This window comes from Paralichthys olivaceus, chromosome 2 (genome assembly GCF_024713975.1).
Source record: "Paralichthys olivaceus isolate ysfri-2021 chromosome 2, ASM2471397v2, whole genome shotgun sequence".
In the NCBI taxonomy this organism is placed as follows: Eukaryota; Metazoa; Chordata; class Actinopteri; order Pleuronectiformes; family Paralichthyidae; genus Paralichthys; species Paralichthys olivaceus.
The window spans coordinates 18,871,847-18,886,216 of record NC_091094.1 but is presented as its reverse complement, the minus strand read 5'-3'; the positions used below and the strand labels follow the sequence as shown (position 1 = coordinate 18,886,216).

At 43.7% G+C, this 14,370-nt stretch overlaps 1 protein-coding gene across 2 annotated transcripts in view; it reads right to left on the bottom strand.

The window, feature by feature from the left end:
• Positions 1-14,370, bottom strand: part of plxna1b (plexin A1b) — a 179,424-nt gene that overhangs the window by 160,471 nt on the left and 4,583 nt on the right. The gene's annotated exons all lie outside the window — the stretch shown is intronic.

The window sequence follows — 14,370 nt, the reverse complement described above, 5'->3', positions numbered from 1 at the left end:
AGTAGATGGCATCTGTAATGATGCAAGACATTTTAAGAAATATGCTGTAGGAGCATAACAGGTTTTAGTTTCTGCAGTTTTTGCTGTAAATCAAAAGCACAATAGAGGATTCATTTAATTGAGTTCATGCTATGGTTGAAAGCAACATGTTAAAGTGCCAAAAATTATCAATATCAATATTAACAACTGTTGTCCCAATACAAAGCAAAGAAAAAGTGCAGGCCCAGCCTTGATTATTGTATTCTCCTCAGCAAAGCAACACAGAGCAAGCTTCAAGCAACCTTTTGTTCTCAACACTTTTCACAGAGCAAATAATTTCTATAAAGCTCTGGAATTAAACCACAACCTAATGTGTCTTTGGTACAAGTGGGCTTTGACCTATCATTTGACTAACCCTGTTTGATAATGTGATTCAGCGCTAAGCTGGTCTCCATCGTCGCACTGCAATCCACTTTCCTCTGTAGGTCGGCTGACCCTCCCTTGATGTGCTGAAGACTGGCCTGTATGATCTGAACTGGCTTGTTAAAATGCATGTGATTTCACAAGGTGGAAAGGTTAAGACTCACACAACGACAGGAACCTGCCATTAGACTCATGCTTGCGACCTCTACCACAATACCCCAGCAGAGAGAATGAAAGATAGACAACCGTAGAAGATGAATGCCTCCTCTCTCTTATTTCTTTCTCTCGAGGAATACTCAAGTCCTGACCTGCTCACTTAATTTGAATTTAAATGGCTGCCTCAAACTCACCAGCGAGAGAGAGAGACACACACACACACACACACACACACACACACAGTCGTATAAACAAACAGCAGATTTTCAGCTCAACAGTCCAAGAAAAAGAAGTGATGCATGGATCCTGAATTCATGTGTCAGAGACGTGTCTTGCTTTACGCCCTGACCTTTTCAAAGAGAGAACGAAGTGAATCTATTTTTCCTTGCGGTGTTTGGATGAAGCATGAGGCAGCCATTACTAAAGCCTAATGAATAACTAGAAAAAAACAAAACACTGGCACACTCTAGCCATTTATGCTCACCCTAAAGGCTACATTAGCATCTTAAATGCAAATAAAACTCTTAGTCCAAACACTGACAACTTGCTCTTTGAAGAAAAAAAACAACCTGTACTTTCTAACCTGTAGACCTGAACAGTGTGCAGTGCAAACGCAGGCCAAAATCAACTTTTTATGGGGGAAGTTTCTGAAAAACATCGAGTAAAAATACAATGTAGATTGATGCGTTTGCAAAGCAGATGCAGATGGTTTAAGGCTCAGTCCAACAGTCTTGATCTCATTTTTGGGTACTCACATGCATCAGTCTGTCACTAAAGAAGGGATATTGTGCAGCTACATATGGGGCTTAACAAGCACACTAGAACATGAAGCTTCTCTGTAAGCTGATTCAGTCGGAGAAAAAGGGATGGAAAAAGGAGAGAATTGAAGTAAAAGAGATTGACAGATTATGTAGGGTGACCACAACCGCTCTGACCACTACCAAAAACCTCTTAAAGCTGTTATCATGTCAAATAGGAGAAATCCTGGAAAGCCTCAACTGCAGTGCTGCGCTGTGAACATTTATTTTACTAGCTCCCGGCTGAGCACACGACCAAATCTCTTACCTCACAGTGGATTTCTGTGTCATCCATCAATGTTTGGACTGTTATGGTCGTGTGTAAATAGATGGCGACAGGCAACGCTTGACATGTTCCATCCAGAAAGTGTGGCACGGAGTGGCCTACATCCAGCCTCCAGGAGCTGTTATGCCGCAAATATGGGTCACCGTGTTACCAAGTCGTGGCCTGTGTTCTTCCGGGAACAGATATGAATGTGTGTGCACAGAGCGTGCATGTGGGGCTGGTCAAACTTTATGCACTGACTGTTTTCCAGCTGTGTGTTTCCTGTGTAGAGCTAAGCTAGACTTCTCTCTCTCTCTCTCTCTCTCTTTGGAATATGGTCTTGATTAGCAGGCCAGTGCTTGTGGTAGCTGGCTGACAGTTATCCCAGCTATGTGTTTGTACTGGGGGGGTCCCTCGCGGAGAAATGTGTCAGCCTCATCTGTGGTTTGGATGAGACCCTCATTGCAGCCTTGTGCCATGAACATGATAGGGCGTGATGAGAAACAGGGAGAGGGAAGATGTATAGAGTTTGAACGTGGAGATGTAGAGAAAGTGCTGTCTGCAGTATTGTCTTTGTCCCCTGTGGATGTTGAAGCCAAGCCGAATATCTAATCAGTAAATACACAAAAATATTTATTTACAGGCATCAACCTCAGCAAGAATAACAGTGAAACAGGATCCTGAAGCCATCTCCTGAAACTGAAGTCAACAGTCTAACCGTACTGAAAGTGTTCCCACATCCTGAAATAAGGGAAATCCAGTTTTCCCTCTTTCTAAGCATTTCTGCTCTGAATAGTAAATAAATAAACTTTGCTGATGCTATCATGCTGACCTTTATTTAACAAAAACTCAGTTGCTTGAAATTTTTTGGGGGCAAGCAAGACAAAGTCTCAGATCCACTGCTAATAGTGATCTCTGAGAGGGAGCACTAAGAAAGCATTTTAGTTTTGCTCTGTTGTAGCAGCTCTCACAGGCAGCAACAGCAGACAGATGGAGAGTTTAAGAGAGACTTAAGGAACAAAGCCTGTGGTGCAGCAACACGCAGGACACACCAAACCATTCTCTGCTGAACAAATACACCAATATGTACTCTTTCGTTCTTCAACTTCCACCTGCAACGTTCGCACACAGAGTAGGAATGCATACACACTGAGGAGGGAGCATGGAGGGCAACGCTTCAGTTGATGCACAGAGTAAACATAAACTAAAACCCATCACAACCACATACAGACGTGGGGCTGGGGCTTTAACACAGTGGCGCCGGGGCAGGGCAACAGCAGCAGCAGCAGCTACTAATTAAGAGTGGTTGGCTGAACAGCTATAGTTAGGGTAGAGCTGGAGGGCTGAGTAGAATAGGACGACAGGTCTGATGCCATGTCTGCACGAGCCTGTGTGTGTGTTACTAGCAGCCCCGGGGCTGTAGGCTAGGGCCCCAGTTCAAGTCTTGCTGACTCAGATTCAACGCTGCATGTCTGGCTGCAATACTGCTGGTACAGCTAGCAGGGGGAGAGCAAATTGCTCTTTCCCTGTCTGTTACTTTCTTCCATTTCTCTTTCCCCTCACTTATCCTGCTCCTCCTCCCCTGACTCTGTGTTTAACGCTGCATTTTTGTACATGTTTCAGTTTCACTTCCTCTTTTCTGCCTTTCATTCCCTCGCTCCACTTCCCAGCCACCCTGTCATTTGCTCTCTCTCCCCCTTTCCTCCCCATTTCCACACTGAGTCAATATGAGTCAATGAGCTGTATTGGCAGTGGATTTGTTTCTGGAGCAGAAGTAGGGACTATAGTGTGGATCAAAACAGGAAATACATTTGCTTCTAATGGTGAGCGCCTGACAAACACTTCTTTGACAATGATACGTCAAATAAATTTTTTTCCTGACTCACTCGCTCTGTGTTATTTGTTTGGAAACTGTCTGTTCCTGTTCCCCTGCTGTAACTGTCATGAAACAGACTTGTTGGACAACTTTGGGAACAACTGAACGTATTACCTCCACCAAGGAATTTACCTGTTGGTTTGTTTGTTGTGTGTAAGCAAGGTTACACAAAAACTACTGGCTGCAGCTACAAGCAGACTGGGAGACGGGCTACTTTTGAATATGTGTCTGTGCTGCAGCCAAGTCTGACTGCAGCACTGATTGCAGAGGGCAGGATGAGTTGTGCCTCTTGAATGAGCTAAAAACTGGAAAGAACCTAATTCAATATGGTGCAGATCCAGATCAGGGGGCGGATCTAGAAATGTTGTTTATCACTTTCTTTAAGATTTCAAAATAGGATCTTTTTTTGCATCTTCACTGATTTTCCAGAGAATAATTCTGAGATCAAGATGAAAAAAAAGAAGGATTTCTATAAATATGTGCAAATCTGTGCTTCATTGAATTTATTCTGCCTTGGCGGAGGTATGCGCTCAATGAGTGCCAGTTGTCCATATTTTGGTAATTTATTATATAATTAAATGTTGTGATCGTATTTGCATACATTAATAGGGCCTTATAACAATATAAGAGGCTTGGCCTTGGCCGCAGTTATTTAGCGTGCCAGCTAATCCTATTGTTGTTGTCTCTTGGGCATATGTGCTGAGCTTAATGTTAAAGCCTTGCTTTTGTGTCTTTGTGTCTATCGTACACCTGAAATAAGTCCTTCACATTTAAGGGCGGACCAGATTTCAAAGTCAAGTACCATCCTCATGCATACCATGAACAAATGCTGTGAAGTACAGAAAAAATATCACATCAAACAAGCTGAACATGACAGTATTTGAATGTGGCTACCTATTGGGTTGGCTTCATTCAGTTATCACTGCCAATTTGCTGCATTCTCAGCATTTCTGAGCGGCCAAGAATGGAAAGTGAAATGGTTGACATTTGGATGCTTCATATCGTGGGAAGGTTAATGGCGGGAAATAGGCAGGTTGCCAATTTGTTTTTGCCAGGTACAGGCCTTTCTTTCTCAGGACTGTAATTTACTGTGGTACTGGCTATATACATATAAACACACACTTGCATACACAGACACACACTTGCTCTTTGTGTTTGCAGTCTAAACAGAGTGTTACAGTAGAGTGTGTCGGTTTATTGTTTGTCTGTTCCACTCTGTGCTCTCTCATGTTTACCTCAGCAGAACAATGAACTGCCATGAGAAAACTAGAGCACACAAGGTCTGAACCTGTCCATGCACATTTATTTTTCTGAGTATTGTAATTGCATTTCTGCAATTCTTTCATAATATTCTCCATAATACACAAAAATCACAGTGATCCAGAGAATTGGCTACAGAGTTTACCCAGAGTTTGCTTTTCACACATGCACAATGCAGTAGGAGGTTTTCTGCACAGGCGCGTTTAAAATCCTCCACCTTATTAAGGCGAGAGGTTGAGCAGCCAGGTGCAGCAGGCAGAGGCAGGGAGTGATGTTTTAACTTCGCTACGTAGATCACGTGATCATGTTTACAGCACCCCGAAACGTCATCAGCTCTCATCACCAAAAACTCTCTTGACTTCTTCGTCATTATCTTCTACGTGTGTGTCACCGCTTTTCACCAGGAGATATTTAGATGTAGAGAGAAAACCAATTGTCCAACCCAGTAAAATCTGCCAATCAAAAAATTCTGTGTAGAGTACCAACATATTTCTGTTGCTAATAAAAACATTTACGTAGTGTAGCACTTGCTAAAGTCTGGCCCCACAGTTCGGTCAACTGTCCTGATATGGTTACATTGGCTACTGAACTTGGCCATAACTGAACTAAAGCATAAAATCTGAGCATTTGCGTTGTGACTGTTACTTAACCTGTGACATAATTTATGACACTGAGGACCTCCCATTGTCTGCTTGTTAAAAATCTAACTTTAAGATCTATAAAGATTATTGCACTGTATTCTGTTTGTGTGTGTGTGAAAGGGTGAAAACTGTACTGTTAAGCACTTTGAGTGGTCATCAAGACCAGAAATGTGCTATATTAATACAGACCATTTGCCATTATGAAACTAGAATAAAGAGAGAAGTACTGGAGCTTTATGAGAAGATAAATGGCATCAGAATAGTGTCAAAAAGTGCAGCTTGTTATGAGTAAATTACATGTGGCTTTTTAGAAGAGCTCAACATAGAGACAGACAGATAGAGCGAGAGAGACTGAGGCTATGCCTATCCTCACTTTGGCCGAGTGCCAGGTCTGTTCCAACAGAGAAAGAGAGAGAGAAGAGGAGGGTGCTGTGAGCGTGTGTTGATGTGTGTGTGAGGGGGCAAACATTCCCCTGGCAGGATCCCTGGGACCCGGTGGAGGGCAGGGTTCAGCCGCTGAAGGAGAGGCTGCGTGCCCAGCAGTCAATTAGCGGCTTGCATTTACACAACAAATGGAGCTCCCACGGTTTCTCTAGCGCTCACACACGCGCGCTCACACATGAGTGTATCCACTCAGCGCTCATCAGCACACGCCGACGCAAGGTCAGAGGGATGGGGAGGGAGGGAGAGAAATAGAGAGTCGAAGAGAGAGAGCAAGGGGCCATCTATCTGTTGGAGTGGTACTCTACAAATACTAACTCATTGGCTGTATCAGAAACACAAGCAGGGCAACGGAGAGCACATAGTAACACAATCTCTACTGCCACACACTACAGCAATGATACAGCAGTGTTTGCTGATGATTGTCTAGATTGTGCCGACCTGCCATCGTCCAATTTTCACAGCCACAGTTACATAATGATCCGAAAAAAAAAAAAATACTTGTCATAATAACAACTGATTTGTACCTTAGTGTTTTGCACTGTTAATTCATTGCAGAGCTGTAGTGTGCAGCACTCTTTTCCCCACTGTTACTCTCATGGCAGAGCTTGGCATAATATTGCTAGTTTCTGGTTTAACTGTGCACTTCCAGTGGCAGGTGCTCAGTTCTCAAAATGTAGGGAGACCTTGGTATAACACCTGTCCGCTATGTGTACCTGTCATCCATGCGTTTTCACTGGCCAACCTCAATGGCCTAACCATCAGTGCCTTCCTCCTCTGCCAGCTACTGCCACAGATAGATTTAAATCCTGAGGAAAACCCTGTATAGCCATGGCTTAGAGAAATGCTCCACCAGCCCATCCGACAACTTTATATTAGCTGTGTTGATAAGCTGTGTTTTGTGGTCACTGTGCTCTCTTATGCTCCTTTGCCTCTTAAATAAATAATAAATACTAATACTAATAATAAAACAGTTTGAAAAATGCCTCCACCGGAACATCAAACCATCATGCACCAAGGCATAAATGAACCCAAAACAAAACTTAATTTAGTGAATTGTTAATTTCAGTGAATTGGCAGCAGCCAAGTGTTAAGTCTGTACGATAAGTCATAGAATAAAGCTTATGTGAGTCTGCTGACCAACACTCTGGTTGCTGGGAGATGGACACAGAAGTGAAGAAAGAGGAAAGACAGAAGAACGGAAAACAGTGAGGCAAAAAATAGAGGGCCGCAGTAACAAACATTTAGCCTCACTCAGAAACCTTGGGGATAACTGCTATGTCAGGGTGACGTGTGAACAGGAGCAGAAGTCAATACTGTTGACTCAGTTAATCAGGCAATACACTGTCAGGAGCAGGTGAAATTCCCTTCAATCTTTCTTTGCAGTGCTAGTGTGAAAAAAATCCACCATGTTTCCAGACCATAGTTGTGTGTTTGTGTTCTCTTGCTTTCAGACATGATATAAACTCTGCAGTTTGTCTGTATTTTTTCTGGAGGAGGTGCATGTGTGAACGCAAATGTTCAAGTGAGACACTCCACAGTCTGCGAACTTTCTCCGCCTGGCCTCCTAGTATAATGTCCAAAGAAATCCGGGAGAAGTCGATGTGTAAACACAGCAGGGGATCCCCCACTGAATTCACAGCGAGTGAGAGGGGGGTTGATGCCGCTTCTAACACGGAACAGACTTAAAGAAGCAGAAAAGAAAACAAATATCTCCCGGAGAAAAAGTGGCGCCACACATAAGAAGATGTCAAGAGAATATGTGGTGATAAGAGCTGACCCCTTTTTCTGTGTATTGTCAAGATACGACACTTCCTCTCTCTACCTGCGGCACCCGGCTGCTCCACCTCTCACCTGAATAATGCAGAGGATTTGTTGCTGTTGTGAACGAGTGCAGAAAACCTCCTGCTGTGTTGTGCTTGTGTGAAAAGCTAACTCTGGGTAAACTCCGTAGCCAATTTTACCCACAGGTCATGTCTGAAAATGGCTTGAGTGAGTCAGGAGATTGTCTGCTCCAGTAACAGTGGCGAGCCAAAGTAAATGCGAGGAAGACGTGGGTCTATTCTGTTGTCGATGATGTCGTATCAGTTTGGAGTGTGTGTACAAATGTTATCATTGGCGGGTCGTCATTGCCCATCTGCCCGCTACAGACTCCATCCACTCATCTCTCAGTCTATACATCAATCTGTCAGGGACAATTATTGATAAAATTAGACCAGTGGTAAGTGGTTGAGAGGTGACCTGTGCCATACAGCAATCAAACCCCAACCAGTCTCTATCTCTCCCCTGTCCCCCTGCCTTTCCATGCACCCTCCAGCTGTGCTCTGAATAGGCCCTTAAATCACTCGGCCCGGGCCCTTTGATTGGTTGACCTCTCTGCATGATTAAACAGCCATTTTCATCATGTCCTCCATAGGAGAGTGACAGAACGAGAAAGAGGGAGACAGTGTGTGTGTCTGTATGTGTGTGTGTGTGTGTGACAGACATTTGAATCAGAGTGGGGGGAAAGCTGGAAGTTCACAGTGCAAGCTGTTAAGAATGGCACCTATAAGTACAACACATACCAGCACCTCCGGTGGACATTGCTGGCATACAAGGACATTTACCATGAAGGAGTAAAGTTGGCCACAAACCCCAGTATCAGGACAGACTTGAGCTGGCCAATATGTTCACGTTATTTCAAACTGTGTGTCCTAATTAATTACACTTTGACCTGATTTTTGGCTTCTGGCCCAGACTGTGAGTTGATTCATCGATTAAATTTCTGGTTAGATTTCACTGGATATTATAGCTTTTCACAGTTTACTGTGCCAGGTTCGGATAATGTGTTAAAATCTTTATTCAAGTATATTTTGGGGAGTTTTACTTTATAATCCACCCTAATGCAGACAGCATTATTCAGGACACTAAATACAACCGCTATAATTTATGCTGCTTTCAGAAAGGGTACAGAATGCATACAGTACAATTTACACATCTTACTGTTTTATGTCCCCCATGAATTATGCAGATGATCAGAAAGTAGCTCAAGAGCATTTCAGTAGAGACTAAGATGTTTGTACCACACTATGTGTGATAGCTAAAAGAATATCACTGGGTCACAATCATCAGTGCTGACCAGCAGAAGTTAACACTAATTCCATGATTCCATCAGCAGTCCATAGAGAGGGAGAATTTAATTTCCTCCTCTTCTCTGAAACCAAACGTCTCATTCAATAAAATCGCCACCCCACATAACATCTGTTTGGCTCCCAAATAAAAAAGCCGTAAAGCCGGTGTGGCGGGGTGGCGCAAGCAACAGCTGTTCCAATGCTGTGTTCAGTCCTTAATTAAAGTTTGACTCAGCTTCTCTGAGTTTTTGTCGTCCTCCTTTCCCCACGCTCTCTCTTCTTCTCCACCTTGACTTGCATACAAGAGCTTCTCTCTACAGCAGTATTTATTATTCTTTGGTGCAAGCAGCCGTGTTGCTGTTCTGAGTTAGCTAGTGTTGCCAAGATCCCTCCCTCACTTCTCTGTTGTCTTCTTCTTTTCCCTCAGCTATTTCTGGCCGAGGTGCAGGCTCTGGCATCGTTTTGTTCAAAATTCTCCTATCCCGCCCTTTCAAAAATCTAAATGCTCAAGGCTTTTATGTTGCTGCAGCTACAAGCAGACTGGGAGACGGGCTACTTTTGAATATGTGTCTGTGCTGCGGCCAAGTCTGACTGCAGCACTGATTGCAGAGGGCAGGATGAGTTGTGCCTCTTGAATGAGCTAAAAACTGTCTGTGCCATGTTTTGCAATCAGCGCATGTGGCGATGGATCTGAAAGTTTGGGAGAAATTTTTGTAGGTTGATGAGATATTTGGATTGAAACTTTGCTTCCCAGTTTATCTGTTGTAGTATCAGTCATTGATTTTATGCCATTGTTTTCAAGCTACACTCAACATCCAGTGTTGCCACAAGCGCCAGTTAGGACAAATACTTTCTGTCATGTGTCAGAGGGCAGGCCGAGAGTCTGCTGCTGCACCAGAGGCTATGTCATGCTGACTTAAAGAGCCAAATGAGGTCACACTCGGGTAACAATTGAAAGCCGAGCCAATCAACTCAACAGCCACATTCTTCTACATGCAATGGAAAATAAGAGAATGGTGGATCTTGGTGAGGCAAAGAGGGAGGACAGCCCAAGAGAAAGAATCGTAGAGAAAGGAAGCAACTCCTCCCAGCTGCCACGCATCAGCACATCACACCAGTCACAAGTTACACACCCCATTTTATTTGGAATGCAGTGGCCTGACAAGAGCTGCATGGTATTACACATTCCTTCATGTTAACTGGCTGTTTCGTCATATGCTCTGCCTCCTTATCTGCCCATGAAAATCTACCAGCTAAGAAAACTCAAGAAGAGTCAGCAGTGAGACATTAAGACTTTTTTCTCAACACAAGCTCTCTTCAATTGGGAAGTTGGATGCCTATGTGACAGCTCCTGGTGGGGGAGAGAACACCAGAGTCAGAGGTCACAAAGCACAACCCGGAGACATCATGGGACAGCAATGTGTAGCTCACACTCAAAACAACCTACACGTCCCATCCTACACGTCCCATCCCCACGATGCAGTAGCAACTCAGCAGTTCACCCCTGGCCAGGCAAAAAGCAACAAGAGGTCCCCCTGGCAATAAATCCTCCATGGCCCCATTCCACCTTTAAAGTATGGATCAGTATAACCTTTGACCTCCTACTATCATACCCCTTCCTCCAGGTTTTAGGCCTCCTCCTCCTGTTCCATTTCTGGTTACAATCAACACCCCACCCCCTTCCCGGCGGTCCACTATTGTCTAGCCTGAAGTACTTATTCCCAGAGTACCCCTGCTCTACTTGCCTCTCCTCTGCAGGGGGTCGGGGAGGGAGAGGGGACTTAAAAGGACCCCGGGACTCCGTTGCAGCATGGAGGTAACCGTGGTCTGCTAAAAGAATTAGGTTGAGCCGCCACCAGTGTTTTGCACCACATGCCATTGAGTGGTTTTCCCCTTAACAAGCAATGTAAGGGAGGAAGGGAGGGAAACAGGGTTTTATGATCCTCAAGCACATGTTTCCACTGAGAGGGTTGAAGAAAAACAACAAGTCTTTTAGGAGCATCCGAAAACTTTAGTCTAAAGTTGTTGAATTTTAGAAAAAGTAGCTCCAAGCTCTTCAGCAATATCTATAAAGGAGGTTGTAAGGCAAGAGTGAAGCACAGATATACAAACATAAATAGAATAAACCTTGGCATTAAACCCAAGGCATATTTGTAGTTGGCTCCCTATGAAACCTCAAGTTAGCATTTAGCCTTTTTGCCTTACAAGCCTTTGGAGAGCATTTGCATTGATTTGCAAAAGGTTAGGGTAGTATTACTGGGTAACTGTAGCACCAGTGAAAAGAGAAAAGTCCCTTGTACATGTGTATATGGTCGACATGCTATGCAATGGCACAATGCCAAAATACAATGGAGGCCAGACGCGGCGAGCTACTCATCACTTCTCCCTCTTTAACCCTTTGAGAAGAGCACAAAAGAGGGAGCTGACAAAGAGGCTGTGGAAAGAAAAGGAAGGCATTAGAGGGAGGAGGTGTAGGATATTCTATGCCGCTTGAGGGGAGTTTCAGACTACATTTGATATTTGACAACTTAAATTTTGCTCACCTTGGGCACAGGGAAATAGATGCAAAGATCCAAACAATTTCTTAACAATCACAACAGCAGAGCAAGTAAACCCATTCTTACTACAAAGTGTAAAAGGCTATCACTATTTATGTTCCATTTACCTTAAAAATAACATTTCTGTGGTTCATTTGGACATCTGTTACTAACAGCAATCATTTGTCGTGTAGGCTACAATTTAGAATAAAATTATGCTGCTTTCAGTCAGATCATAGAAAAGTTTTAAGTTTGCCCAAAAACATGACAGGTCCCATTTGGCCCTGCTGTAGAAAGTGGCGACTAATACTTAAACATGGGTAGGTAAGAGGCTGGAAGTGCTCCAAAGTGATTTAGGGCTAAAGTTACCCAAAATCTACCCCTCTTTCTCCAGCTGAAGTGGGATTGCATGGTGGATTTAAGAGGGCTAACAGCCCTTTCTGTTGATCTGAAACCCATAACTGTACACATAACTGTCTGGTTGTCAGTTACGTGTCTGCTTACCCAATACCTCACCAGACACCAAACTAGCCAGAAGCACCAGCCCACATCTAAAGAGCACCAGGGACTCAGGGTGGGGGGTTGAGGAATAAATGGTAAAATAAATGAATGAAAGAGCTCTTATCTTCATCTTGTGTGTGGTTTTTGTGTCAATGTGCAAGTGTGCACACAAGCAAACAGAAAGCAACTAGAAAAGAGGCAGAGTGATCCTACCTGTGTCCTTTGCGCATATGCACACACTTTCTCAATGTCCACCTCTCTGCCTTGAGGGCAACATCACCATGCTGCTGACCTCTCTGAAATCAGTCACCCTTCCTTCCAATAACACAGGGCTTGTTGCTGGCTCGGCGTCAACACAGCCACACTAAAGGGGGAGGTAAGCAGCTAGCTCATTTATTGGCTAGGCCATGCTTTCCATGGGCAAGTGGCTAATTTAAAAAGGCCAGTCTTCTATTGATCTTATTTACAGGATGGGGGACTGGAGACAGGCTAAATTATTTAAGATTGTCCTTGTTAAATACAACAAGGAGCAGGACTGTGTGTGTGTGAGTCTAAGAAGGGGGGGATCAAAAATGGAGGACAGGAATGAAGTGGAGGGAAGGAAGAAAAAGTAGTAAGCAATTACAAGTTGTTGCACCATTAACATTAATCACAACAATAAATACAGATGAGCCTGTGTAAACTCTTCTGTTTCATCTCCACAAAGGAGAGTGTTACCTTCCATTAAACAGAAGGACTCACCATGTTAATGCACAGACATTCACATTAAGACAGCATTATGTATACTATCCTCCTGTATACAGTGTGCACATCAGCAAATGCACAATGACTTAGCATTGCTTATCTCAATGCAAATACATGCACAGGCTCACACCCACAGTGCAATGCCTCCTCTCTCACACAGTGGTTCTCATTAACAAGCCAAACATGCCTGAAGAGGCAGACAGACTCTAGTGAGCACGGTAAACATCCAGTAGGCTCCCCCATCTAAACTGAGACTATCTGAGCAGCAACACACACCTTCTGCCGATCTCACTGACAGACTGGGCCAGATACAGTCTTTTCTTTCAGAGATCAGTAGTGTTTCCTCTAAACCAGTGGAATTTTGTGTGCTTCACTGAAGGGACACTTATGAAGACAGACTTACTGTATACCATGGTTTCTCTTAAAAGGAACATTGCTCAGAAACGGCTGACAGTAATACAAAAATGAGGAAGAAACAACAAATGGGCTGGAGCTTATGCATCGAGCAAGTAAAAATTAGTTTAATTAACCTGTCCCAAAAAAAAAAATTTCTAAAGAGCCTGAACTAGCATTACCATTACATAGCTGACAATGGCTTCAAAATAAATTGATTGTGGGTGTGAGTGATCAGACTGTTTCACTTCCACCTGACTATAGCTTACTGTTACCGTTGAAATTGCAAGATCCTCTCAGTAGAGATATACATGCTATAACAGTAAGCATTTTATGTATTTAAAATACTCCTTCCTACATTACCTGTGCCGCTTATCCCTTGAGGGTTTGAGGGGTGGGGGTGGAGTCAATCCCATATGACGTTGGGTGAGAGGTGGGTTACACTCTGGACATGTCGCAAGAATATCACAGGGGCAACAAGTAGAGACAAACATGTATACCTATAGATAATTTAAAGTCTCCACTTAACATAAGCTGCATGTCTTTGGACTGTGGGAGGAAACTGGAGTGCCCAGAGAAAACCCACACAGACATGGGAAGAACATGCAAACTTTGCACAAAAAGGCCTCAGTCGGCGCTCAGGTTCTAACCCAGAACCTTCTTGCTGAGAGGCAACAGATGCCCCTTTAGAATACTCTCTTTGCAGAAAACTAAAAGGGATTAAATTACACACGAATGATCAGCAAAATGGAAAGTACAAAGTGCAAACTACCAGACCAGCTGTGCACCACAGCAATAAAATGACAGACCGATACAGATGATAGGTGTTGTCTAATGTTACAGGAAGGAACTGTGACATTCTGATCGATAGTAGTCGCCAGCTCTTCTTCACAGGAGGAAATGCAACAAGAGAGGCCATTTTTTATGTCCAGCAAATATAACACCAAAGCTGCCAGGCTGAGTCAGTTTCTGAGCGGAGATGGACAGAATGCTGACAAGAGCATTAGCATGCCACAGAGGGAAGCTCATGTGCTGTGGCTGTGCCCACAAGTGGCAGAGGGGTGGTATTTCTACACAAGGCCACTGGGTCAGAAGTGGAACTGGGGTCAGTCCTGCATCTTTGGACCTTCAGGCAGAATCTTTACTCTGAGTGATAATTGAATCGCAGCTGGGATGTGCCACAAGACCAAGGTTCAAATACAACCAATGACGTTTTTTGTTTTTTTTGGGACCAGAACCCAATCCAC